Here is a 13,480-nt window from a genome sequence, read left to right as displayed (position 1 = left end):
TTGGGCTTTTATATATATATATATATATATATATATATATATATATAATCTGAGAGCGGTAAAAGGGCACGGAATGATCGTTATTTTTCATCATTGCGTAACCAATTAAATTTTAAAATAACATTTTTTTAAATAAAGAAAGGAATATGATGTTGTGTGATGCAAAGTTGCATAAATATCTAATTTACAAGAAAATAACTTAATTAAAAGTTAGTGGCAAAAAACAGAAATAAACAACTCGGCATGTGAGACCGAACCATAAGGTAAATTTCCTATATAATTTCTTTATAATATGGAAGAAAAGAATACAAAGCAGACCTATTTAACAATGGCTTAATGTGACAATTTTTTACGTTGTAATTTTTGTAGGTACTTTTTTTTAATTGCAGAAAAGGAGTATTTTGTGGAATTGGGGAATCATCATAGCTGACCAGGGTCTGAGTTACCAAAAGGGGGCGGGGAATCTACTATAAACAATATTAATTGTTAACAAAAATTCCCAGCTTTTATCCTTAATGTGATAAGAAATAATCAATACAGCATGTCATTAACCCTCAGTTTAAGAAAATGCAATTTTTTATAGGTGAACACCGCTGCAATTCCCAAGTTGATCTATACGAAATTCTAAAACATAGTAAAGCTTAACTGTAACTCATTCACTAACATTGATCTGAAAACCATATCCTGAAATATATCTGGATTAATCAGTGATTTGTTTTCAATAGCTACAAGCAGTATAAAATGACCACATGATATATTTTCAAACAAAGCAATTGTATACAATGAGAATTGTTTGTATGTAAAATCAAGAAGCGTACTTAAGAAAATGATTTCTGTTCAAAATAACCTTAATAAGATGAAGTCATTTCTTTCTGCATGTAAATCATTAAATAAAAAAAAATAGTGGATCCAAAAGAATAATTAAATATCATGCAATAATTCGTATGAAAACTTTAAGGCCTTAAGATTTTCATAACTTAGATTAAAAGAGTAATAAATGTATCTTACCTTTCAGAATTATCGAAGCATTCACATGTTTAGATCCTGTTTTCAGGAACATCATGTGCGAAATCACAGCTGTCCTTGTAAAGTCTTGTAAACACACGCAGCTTGCAGCATGTTTCGGCCAGTCCTGCGGGCTCGCAGTAGCCCTGTGAAATAAGCTCGTTACGTCTAGACACAAGAGCACGTGACAGGTGGCAGGATAAAATGAAATAAAAAATCTACCGGATGCGCGAGCAGCTGACAAGGTAACCCCACCTGCCCAACAACCGACGAACCTTCCTCCAGCCCCGCGAATGACAGAATGACGCACCGTCGCGTTGCCTTGGAGGCGGAGAGACGCGGGCAAACGAGCGACTGCGCATGCGCGCGGCGCTACTACCCGGCCTGAAAACATCAACCGGAATGTTCCCGGCATTTAAATACATTCTCCCGCCTCTCTTACTATCAAAGTTTAGTACTGGACCAAGTCAGCCTAAAACTGTTCCGTTTTAACATTAGGTTAAAATAAAAAAATAATGCAGCCCAAAGCATTATGAAACGTTAAAAAAAATGTTTTCATTATTATGCATAGCTTAAAATTTAAAACAATTGTTCTTTTAAATCCTACAGTTACTCATTGCACATTTAATTGAATGCTATGTGACCTTTAACATTATATTGATTTAACATTCGCTTTTTCCAAATAAATAACTTCACACGCGTCAGTCATATGGACATGGTTTTACGTACATACCCCAGACCCCCCACATCATTCTGTGGGCCCCGTTGCTAGAAGTCACGATGCCCCCCCCCCCCCCCCCCCTTTTTTTTAACAGAGATAAAGAAAATGTTTTTTTTTTCATTTATGTATATTGTTTTAGTTATATATATTTTTTAACCTTTACACAATTATTTTTAAAACACATTAAAACTAGTTTTAAGTCAGTGTTTCGATTGTCAAAGTAAATTGATTTTGAATAATGGCAAATAAATAAGCGAGTGCACTGTCAACATGGTGTCACGTCAATTGGTGGTGGTTTTGTTACTCACAGTTGTAGATTCAGACACGTTCGGTACGCACAGCATATTCCGAATAATATTATTCTGGTGTAATATTTCATTGGTAACTAAATTTAGGCCTTACTGTTTAATTGTTTTCTATGATTTATTTAAAATGGTCCACTTTTTTGTTTTAAGTTTGTTTTTTTTTCCTTCGCAGGCCCCCTAGACCAATGGGCCCCGTTGCCATACCAACGGTAACACCGGCCATGTGGAGGCCCTGACATACCCTCTTTCATTCTCTCATTAGTTCTACGCCGAATAAAGATTTTTTGTGACGGAAACTTCTACAATTTATGTTTCATTTAGATACGATTCTGATTGGCACTATCCATCAAACATCCAAAGATTTTTTTTAATCTGTCCTGTATACAAAACATATTTTTTAGCATGAGCGAAAATAACTCTTCCTGATTAGAACAGTATGTACTCCTGAGTAAAATATCAAAATAAATAGATATTATTTTTGTATCAACGTTTTAATAAAATAATACCAAAATATAGCGAGACTTTAACACTTATGAAGTTGCCATTTTTGTACATATGTTTCATCGAGCCTTTTTTAAATGCGTACAAACAACGCTAACTTTTCTATCGGTCTTCGGTATCTATAAATTGATTCCAGAAGAAATATTTTTGATATAACTTTTATGTTGTTAGGCTAATCGAGAGGAAGGCGCTTACAAATTATAATTAATCAAATTTCACAATTTAAAAATGCACACACATACCTACTTGACCTGTATCTGGGATAAGAATCCAGACCCAATTGCGCTAAGGACAGTTGCAAAGAGAAGTATTAACTCACCACCCCAACAATCCCTATCATTCCGAACGTTGTCTTAAAGGTCCTGTCACACTGTCTCAATTACATTGCTAATAACTTCAAATAAAGTAGGTCAAATAACGTTGGAAGGTTATTACGGCACCATAAACGTTACAAACGAACCATAGTTATCTTACAATTTGGATTACTATGAGTTCCCATCAAATATTTTGTAAATAAGACTGGTTTTAAAAATTGTTTTATTTTTGATCAAACGAGCCAATCAGAATAGTTCCTAGTGAAAAATTAAATGGCGGACATTTCCGTAACAAATCATTTTAAACATGGCAAAGAATGAGTGTGAGATAAAATAGATTATTATTGTAAAATAAGTCATATAAATTTAATATGAATAACGTAGTAAAATAATTTATGTCTAAACAGAAAACAATATCTATAACTTTTAAAGATAGTAGAGCATTAATTTTACAGTACTAGTGCTAATGTTATTTAAGTTTACAAAAATTTTAAGAAAAAAGAAATTGCTCAAAAATCATAACTTAATACTTAAATGAAATGAAAGTAACATAGCAGTTAAGGTAATAAACGTTTCAACATTTCGATGATAACAGTGTTGATGTGAGTGAGATGTGTTAGCGCTCTGCCACCGAGGCAGTATTAAATTTACGTCAAAACACGTTACCTTATATCGATTTTTTAATCTAATTTTCACATGAGGACCCGTAAATTATCATTTAATGTTTTATAAAATATTCACCAAAGAGAGACTTTTTAAGTTATTCTGTATTTACTGAACTGCCTAATAATTTACAATCTTCACTGATCAAAAATAAAATAAAATAAATCTTCTGTCATTCTAATTTGATTCAAGTCAAAACAAGTAAACTGTGACGCCCCTTTAAATTTCCATTTTCAAATTTTCACGAAGAAACTTACAATGAATGATAAATAAATTTTGTGTTGTCGATAATTTATTTCGTAAAATTCAAAGTCTATCATGTAAAAATACACTATGCCCATACGAAAGTACCTGTCAGATCTTCTGCGTTGAGGTCACGTGGAGATGATAGCGAAACCGACGTTTCGTCATTGCTTCAAGGGAGATTAAAAACTGTGAAGATGACTGCAACGAGGCATTCCGAAACGTCAAGCACACCATCATCTCAACGGACGTGAACTCAAAAAAAGATGCCAAGATTTACGCAGTTAGGTAGTGACGCTGGCCACGATAGCCAACTTTCTACATTTAAATGCTTACGAAAGTCGGTCTTACACGACAAATTGATATTATTTTATGTAAGGAATATTTCTAATTTTTTTTTAACTCGATACCCCCCTTGCATATATTGTTCTGTCACAGATACTTTCAACATATACTTAGCAGCAAAGTGTAATATAGTGGATGTAAAAAGTCGCGTTAGCCTTCACTTGCGGGATAATTTACACCCATTATATTAAACTAAGAGAATAAATGTTAAAACTGTCAGTGACAGAAAAAACAAATGCACGGGAGGTATCGAGTTAAAATTTTAGAAATAGCCCTTAAATAAAAGTAATACCAATAAATTAAAATTATCATCATGGCGCTGTAACACACACACTCTCTCTCTCTCTCTCTCTCTCTCTCTCTCTCTCTCTCTCTGGTGGCTTCTACAGCGAACAAAAAATTGGTATATGGGTATGTAGGACCTCTGGTGCGGGTATACCTTGTTGCAGTCTAATAGGCGTTAGGATTTATTCGCGAAAAAATGCCTACCCCTAATAATTGGAAAAATTCGCGGATTCAATTACCTCTAGAATAGCCTCCACTATCCTCTGCATTTCTCAAGCAGACGCGCGTGATCATTGGGTGCTATCTTGTGAGGTATCTCCACTGGTAACTTGTGATTCGATGCTTCTTTGGTCGATAGTCTCTCATTGGCCCAGAGAACTCCAGTTAAACTGCGAGCCAATAGCAGGACCAGAAGAATTGTACACATGTTTGAATTTCATCTCGTCACGTAATGAATTCGCGAATTTTTCCGGACTCTACTAATAATTGGTCTTGTGTGTAATGGGTAGGGGCAGGCATTGTCCGCGAATAAATCTGAACGCCTATTAGACTGCAACAAGGTATATCCGCACCAGCGATTTCTTCCTTGTGATTGGCGGCCGTGTGCGAGAGAAGTCGTTGCCTTCCTTGACCGAGACAATCAGGGTCGCGTTTGCTTCCGCACTGTATTACTGTGATTAGTGTTGCAACAATCGACATGGAACTGAAATAAACTCTCCCAACCACACGAAACACAGACGATGCTACAGTGATTTAACTTTCAACTGGTCGTGGAATCTTTTCGCGAAATATGCATGGCCATAGTAATGGGTAGAGACCTGCAAAATTCGCGGTTTCGATGGCCTTCAGGATAGACTGCACATACCCCTGTACACTCGGGAAAATAACGCAAGTTCATTGGCTGCCGACTTGTAAGTCGTCTCAGCTGGTTTGTCTGTGATTCGATCCTTCTTTGGTTGAGGGTTTATAACTGGTTGAGATTCGTCCAGATGAACAGTAAGCCAATAGCAAAATTATCTGAGAGGTATACGTGTTTGAATTCTAGCCTATCACCGAATGAATCCGCGAATTTTGCAGGTCTCTAGTAATGGGAAAAACTCACTCTCGGACGCGGGACGGACTGTGCGGGGAGTCGGGCGTGACGCGGGTCACGTGACTGGACGGGGCGGTGTCCGACTGACCGGCTATCGCCCAGCGGCCGAGGGGGCGGCGCGCGGGGCATCTGGCGCCCGTCGTGTCGCAATATACGTCAGCGCCGACGCACGAGCGAGCGTTGCGCGTCTGTTTCCCGTCGCCAGCCGACTGCACGCTGTGGCGTGGCTGGAGTCCCGCCTTTTCCCAAACCTCACCATCGCCACGTTGTTCCGCTCAGAACATTGCGGGAATGGTTTTTCGATAGACGGTTATTACTAGCGTCCCACAGTGGGAGAAATGCCCTAAAACGTGGTCAAAATGCAAATCGCGAACTTAAAATCCCGACCAAACTGGCGATGCGGTAGTAATGTTAGATCATCCCTGCATTGGAAACCGGGTATGGCAATGAGAAATTCCCACATCCTGAGGTTTCACGGCAGTTGACAAGTGAGGGTCGAGTGCGTTGGGCGGACCTAACTATGTTGAAGATAATTCCATGCTGCACTAAAGTGAAATTCGCGGCCGTAAAAATTGATATATTTGAGTTCTGAAAAATGGATGCAATTATTGGAGGTATGGCGGCTATATCACTGCCTTATGTTGTTATATATAAAGCTGTAATGTTTTTTTGTTTTATTTTTTAAAGCGACTTTGTGAACATAATGAAAATTTAGTTTTATCATATTACATCGAGGCTTTTAGTTGGGTATGCCACATTATGCACCTTTCTTTCGAAATAGGGCGTTTAGTTTATTGTTTTAGTAATACGAATTTACAATAACTAGCTGCTAATAGGTGCTATCCTTTGTGTTCGATATTTTTTCCTTCATTGCTGCACTGGTGGCGACTCCCTGAGGCTATGGCGGGTCTAAGCCGACCCATCATTGTCGACAATGTGCATAGCCCGTCCAATACCAGATGCCTTTTTTCTTATTCCTTCATAAGCTTCACTAATTGTCAGTTCATTCTCGACATCGTCATCGATGTCTGTTAAAGTATGGAGAAGTTTACTAGTGGTGGTCTAGCCTTTCAGAAATCTTTGATGAAAACCACATGTAGTGTTGGTATAGTGAGTTTTTTTATGGATACGGAATTTTTTACTACTGGTAAGAAACAAATGTAAAGTCCTTCAAAGTTGTTTACTAAGAAGGAAATTGTTTTAGATTTTCCAGCTGTAAAATAACCATTAAAAGTATATGATGGGTGGGTACACACAAACCCATAAGGAATTTATTAAGTTTATGTCTTGTGGTGTTTTACAATTCAACGATTGTTATCTAATGAGATGAAGAAACTTCCTAAATTAGTTCACGAGACTGTATGCAATGATGGGATGGAAGAAATGGCAACAATTGAGAAATTTGAGCGAAGTTTAACAGCCTAGGTCTTCGGTGCCAGTGACTGTGATTTGGGGTAGAATCGAAGCATGAATGGAATACAACAGTGAAATGGGAAGCACTCCGAGAAAACTAGCTCTTCTAGGGCCAAGTCAGTTAGATTTCCCCGCTTCAGAAATTCCGGATCGACCATAACCAAGAATCAATCCCGCGAATAAGACATTATTCCTAAGGGTCTACTGTTGCGAACGCAAATGAGCACTGAACAAAGAACTTGTAAACGAATTTACCAAAAACAACCCAATGTAATGAACAATTTTTGATATCTTAATTATGGTAGAATTTTGTTGACTATTTCTTTGGTTTTTCTTTTTTCACTATAACAGAATGGCATAAATATATCAATGCATTTTATTACACTATTGTAATTATATTCAACAAATTGGTATTAATAATTTGTGAATATTGTGTTTTTAATATTCCAAATTGTTTTTAATCTATGTTACTCTATTCATACAGAAAATAATCCACGAAAGGACTTCATTACTGCAAACCAATTTCCCTCTTTCCCCGACCTGAACTTTTTTACCCGCCAAATGATTTTAATAAGTGCCATTGCATTGCAGTCATGCAAAATGTTCATTTTAGGATCAGGAGAAGAACTGGCATACACTAGGAGGGAGCTATTTTTGATGCTGAAGGGCTTCTTAACTACAGATACAAGAACTAGTCTGGAACACCTACAGAAAGTGTTGTCCGAGAAACGGGGTTGCATTATAACAATATCTGCGAGTGCAAGGCCTGCTTTGTCCACGTTTTTTTCTAAGCTAAACACTAAATGGGAAGAATCTTCAAGAAACATTGACTATTTTCTGAATAAAAATCAAGCATGGCTCAGCAAGAACATTTGTATTCCGGTAAGTAATCCCAGTTCTGGAGAGTGGGCAAATAAACGTGGACGCCCTTCCGTGGAATTTTGTTCAAGTAGTGAACGAACGAAACGAAGAAGAACAGAGCAACTACGTATGAATGTAGACATGTCGCTGTTGTCTTATGCCACTAAGATGAGCCTTCGTTCGTCTGGTAATTTAGATGCTGCCAACATAGTAAAAGACAAAACCACAACTACCCCAACAAGAGCTTCGAAATATCGGAAGCGTTATAGTATGCTAGTCGAGAAGACAATATCTGCAGATGAGGCTTTGTCTACAATGGTTGAAGCTAAATTGAGTAGGCATCAGTACAGTGTAATTAGATCAACAGCGCGAAAACACAACTGCAAATTGTATCCCAGTTATGCAGCAGTAAGGGAAGCGAAATCGCGGTGTTGTCCACCGCGTACGAGTATCACAGTTACTGAGAAAAGAGCAGAAGTGAAGATACAAAGTCTGTTAGATCACACCTTTCAACGTATTTTACTAGTCCAAGAAGAAGTGATACAAAGTTTACATCCCGAAGATGTGCGTGCATTAACTTTAATTTGTAAATGGGGATGTGATGGGAGCTCGGGACACAGTGAGTACAAGCAAAGATTCAACAACGATTCTGATTCGGATGCAAATGTGTTTTTGACGTCTTTTTTACCACTGCAACATGTTTCTTCTGAACCGAAATCTCGGGACAAAATTGTTATATGGAAGAATCCAAGGCCTTCATCTCCCAGGTTTTGTAGGCCAATCAGACTGCAGTTTCTCCATGAAAACACTGAATGCATTGTAAGAGAAAAAACTATATCGAGCAGCAAATTGAATCACTTGTTTCACTGACTATAACAATAAATGGGAATGAGATATCTGTTACATACAAAATATTTACCATGATAGATGTTAAAGTGTGTAACGCAGTGTCATCAACGACATCTCCGTTGCGTTGCTATTTATGTGGAGCAACGTTCAAGAATTTTAATGACATTAAACAGGTCGTTAAGAGGGAGATAAATGAAATCCACCTTTCATTTGATATTTCAACATTGCATATGTGGATTCGTTTATTTGAATGTATATTGCACATGTCATACAAACTAACTATTGGAAAGTGGCAAGCACGTTCTGAAGAAGAAAAAAAATTGTCAATGACCGAAAAAAATTGATTCAAGTTAAATTGAAGTCGGAGTTAGGTCTGGTTGTTGATCGTCCGAAACCTGGCTATGGAAGCACAAATGATGGCAATACTGCTCGACGTTTTTTTGAAGACTCGGATGTGAGTGCATCAGTTACGGGTGTAGACGTAACTTTAATAAAAAGATTCTACGTAATCTTGCAAGCAATTTCAAGTGGTCACGACATTAATGTCAATAGTTTTGAGGATTATCGTCTAAAAACTGCAACAACATACGTAGCAAAATATTCATGGTATCCCATGCCGACAGCTGTACATAAACTACTAATTCACGGACCCAAAATAATATAGTCCGCTTTGCTGCCAATCGGACAATAATCGGAAGATGCTCAAGCGGCTAGACATAAGGATATGAAGAGATATCGTGAAGGATTTTCTAAGAAATGTTCCAGAATAAAGACAATGGAATATGTTTTCAGTTGGTTACTCGTATCTTCAGATCCGATGATTTCTAGTGTACGAAAGCTCCCTCAGAAAAAAATGAAGCAACTCTCGCCAGATGCCATACAACTACTGGACTGCCCCCACTCCCTTGAAGCATCAGGAACGCACGATGATTCTGACAGTACAGATTCTGATTGAAAATATTGATTACACAGAAATTTTGCCACAATGTAATTTATATTGTTGTTATTCACTGGGCAAAATATTTATTGAGGGGATGCTTAAGTGCTTTATTTGTCGCACAAAATTTTGCATTAACAACAAAATAATTTGACAAGTGTGGACTTCCTACAAACTTTGTTTTTCAGTTTGTGGTAGCTTTTTAATGTGTATTTGTGTATTTTTCAATTGTGTATATTTCTTTTTCTATTCACTTACTAGTTTCTGTATTCCTTATCGTTTCTTGCTTCTTAACTATTTAAATACTGTAAATAGATTCTCCAGTGATTATGTCAAATATACTCAAATAATGCAATGTGTACAGTATTGAAAATATAAATATGCTAGTAAAAGTAATATTTACTGTTATCTTTTATTAAGTAACTTATAAATGAGCAATTTTCAATAAAATTACAAACATTTAATATGCATATTATAGACTACAAATTATATGTATTTTTTGTTATTTTAGCCTCTATAAGACGAACGGCCATTAACTAATTGATTTTAACATTAAATTCGTAATCAGCGACCTCGAAAACCCCTATAATGAAGTTTGTATGACATAACATTTGTTTTTGTATTTTTGACCACGTTTTCGGGCAAATCTCCCACTGTGCGTCCGGAAAAATTCGCGAAATTCATTTCGTGACAAGATGAAATTCAAACACGTGTACAATTCTGCTGGTCCTGCTATTGGCTCGCAGTTTAACTGGAGTTCTCTGGGCCAATGAGAGATTGTCGACCAAAGAAGCATCGAATCACAAGCTATATACTAGTGGAGACGCCTCACAAGTTAGCACCCAATGAACACTCGTGTCTGCTTGAGAAATGCAGAGGATAGTGTAGGCTATCCTAAAGGTCATTGAATCCACAAATTTTTCCGGTCTCTAGTTATTACGTATTGTATGGAATCCCCCCGTCGTTAAAAAAAATAAAATAGTCACTTTCATAAAAATAAAAAAAGTAATTTTAAACTGTTTGCACAATGCTAGCACTACACTTCAGCCAAATGTTTTGAGCGTTTAAAACCAACATGGCGCAACAATTGGCTGAAGAGAAGAAAAAAAGGCATCACACACTTGTAATCATGCAGACGTGACAACCCCCCTGGTTGAAGTCACTTTTTTACCGTGGAGGTAGGAAGTTGTGTGTGCAATCGCAGCCACTTTCATAATTGGAGTCAAAATGAGGAAGAAAAAAAATGTTCTTTTGGTTAAAATCAATTTTTTTTTTAATTCCTTTGTCGATAAGGGGCATGCGCAGGGTTGGAACGTACATAAGGAGGGGTGGGGGATGAAGGTTGTGAGTATGACTCAACCTCCCCAAAATTCTACATAAAATAAAATAAAAATCTATCATGCTCACCATACAATGCGTCCTGTTGAGTTCTTTCCAAGCCAGTACAAAAACTTATAGCATAAGCCTTTATACAGCTGCATACGTGTTTGTTCCATTTTGCAACAGACATCCACTCCACTGACTCATACCTCCATAGGTACTCTTTACCTCATAATCGAGGTATAACAAACAACCCCAAAACATTGCGGAAGTGGTGCTTGACCACTTCTGACGATGGTTAAGAAGTATCATCTCCCTTACTTCTTATACCTCCATTTCTTCCATTAAGTACAGTTCCATAAAACTGTTTCCGCATCGCAAACAACAGTCAGTCACAAATGTTCTGGTGACCCACAAACATGGCTTGGACCATCAGCTGGACAAGAAGCGGCTTCATGCAGTGTCCACGCTCTGGTGCTCGCATGGCCACCCATTGCCCATCTTCACTCGGGACGCTGATGGAACCAACTCTCCTCAAACTAGGACTCAACAATAAGAGCATACATTTATAGCCCCCAGCACGTTCATATGCTACCTACAGTACTGTGCACAAAATTTTTCATGCCCAGTATTTAAAGCACGTATTAGTAAGCACAATCAAACAAAATAAAGTCCAATTTTTTTATATACTCTGTGTTTTTCCCCATGATTTAAAGAAAAATGCCATAATTTTTGTAAGATACACTCAGTATTATCTCAAAAAACTTATTTCATATATGCCATTAAATAACCATACTAATCTGTTGTAAAAAGTTCTTGTAAAATTACAAACTGTTTCTTTGCAACTGGTTTTCAAAGGAATCTTGCGGCGAATAACCAACGCACGAACAGCCTGCTATGACTAGAGACCGGAAAAATTCGCGGATTCAATGACCTCTAGGATAGCCTCCACTATCCTCTGCATTTCTCAAGCAGACGCGCGTGTTCATTGGGTGCTAACTTGTGAGGCGTCTCCACTGGTAGCTTGTGATTCGATGCTTCTTTGGTCGATAGTCTCTCATTGGCCCAGAGAACTCCAGTTTAACTGCGAGCCAATAGCAGGACCAGCTGAATTGTACACGTGTTTGAATTTCTTCTTGTCACGAAATGAATTCGGGAATTTTTCCGGACTCTAGCTATGACGTCTCAGGTGCGTCACGACTTCCTTCGCCGCGGCGTTGTCTGGGGCTGACAACCTTGCAGATAAGCCCCCCGAGGAGGTCTCGGCTCAGCCTGACATTGATCGTCGACAATGCCGTCTGCAACAGTCCGAACCCGCGGGCGTTCCGTTTCCTTCCTTACGTCAATGGCGTCGCTTTGTCGCACGGGAAACTGCCCTGTCCACAATTACGAAGTCCGGTGTTCGAACCAACTGATTTCTAAAGTAGTCACCAGAGCGCAGTGAATATAGAGTGCCGAAATAAAAGCTTCACGATTGTTTTTGTTGATTGTTTTTCAGCTAAGTTTTTAACATTCATTTAACTTACGAAAGTTGGGGGAGTTCAATGATATTTATTTATTCTGTAAAGCAACAAATAAATGCTAATAAATGAATTCCAAGCACACAGCAAAAATGAAATCGTATGTTCGGCCTATGAAAAGCGCCGGTCACAAACGGTCTCGCGTCCTCTTGCACTTTTTCTTTGTTTGTAAATGGACCATAAATATTTATATAAATTTACAGATATTTATTCGTTTGTACATTACATGAAAACAACTGTATCAGTTTAAAATAGCGTTTGCCAGTAATACTGGGTTCGCATTCTTACCTGGGCATTTATTCTTCGTGTTACCCAGTACCTCAAATAGTTATAATTATTTTTAATCCGTTCCCTAAATAGCTTTCCAGCATTAACTGCGCACATTAATAAGAATTTTAAAACAAAATAAAGTCCCGTTATTGAATATTTGGTTACCTTTTACATGATTATAGAAAATATGCTTGAATGAGACATGAATTAAAATATAATATAATGAGGCAATTTTCGTAAGAAATAGTGTTATTGAAAAAAAAAACGTAATTTGTTTATGCAAAAATAACCATATACATTTGTTGTAAAATCTTAATATATCTTTTTTGTAGTGTAAAAGAAATTTTTCTTGGCAACTATGTTCTGAAAGAATCTTTTGTAAAAGTACAAAACCTTTTTCCTGTGTTTTCCTACCATACCGTCCGTTATTTTATGTTTACCTATTGGAAACGGGAACTGGCAACAGCAAATATAACGAGTGTCCGTCTGTTGAGTTGATTTATGACGAACTACAGAAAATCACCGCCAAAAGTGCTATCTGTAGCCTTTTAAGTTAACCTAAGAAATACCTAGGGGGTTAACAACGCTACCTAACGACGTATTCTATACGCTACTTCGAGAGCAAAGCAGTTGTACTCATTCCATGGAGTGTATAAATAAATATGGCAGAATTCCGTCTCGTTCTGGCAGTTTTTTGTGATGGTATTTTTCCGCCTTTTTCGAAGAGGCCAGGCGGAATTCTGTCATTATGGTAGTTTTCCATTATGGCAGTCTTCCATCGCTCCGATAAACGAATGCACATAACATGTTTCTTGCTGTTACAACGAACAAAATA

The 13,480-nt window shown here is 37.5% G+C and overlaps 1 protein-coding gene across 3 annotated transcripts in view; it reads right to left on the bottom strand.

Annotated features, from left to right (window-relative positions):
- LOC134533443 (mucin-5AC-like) overlaps window positions 1-1,366 on the bottom strand; it is a 207,968-nt gene extending 206,602 nt beyond the window's left edge. Inside the window, exons 1-2 of one of the 3 annotated variants that reach the window (XM_063370981.1) lie at window positions 1,261-1,366; window positions 1,009-1,151 (exon numbers count right to left, since the gene is read on the bottom strand). The gene's annotated coding sequence lies outside the window, so the exon portion shown is untranslated. Of the gene's footprint in view, window positions 1-1,008 lie in introns of all 3 variants that reach the window. The other 2 variants (XM_063370975.1, XM_063370968.1) reach the window with 2 other exon arrangements.
- Window positions 1,367-13,480: the final 12,114 nt, after the last annotated feature.

This window comes from Bacillus rossius, chromosome 1 (assembly GCF_032445375.1).
Source record: "Bacillus rossius redtenbacheri isolate Brsri chromosome 1, Brsri_v3, whole genome shotgun sequence".
In the NCBI taxonomy this organism is placed as follows: Eukaryota; Metazoa; Arthropoda; class Insecta; order Phasmatodea; family Bacillidae; genus Bacillus; species Bacillus rossius.
Note: the sequence above shows the minus strand (reverse complement) of the source record. Positions and strands in the feature narration are given on the sequence as shown.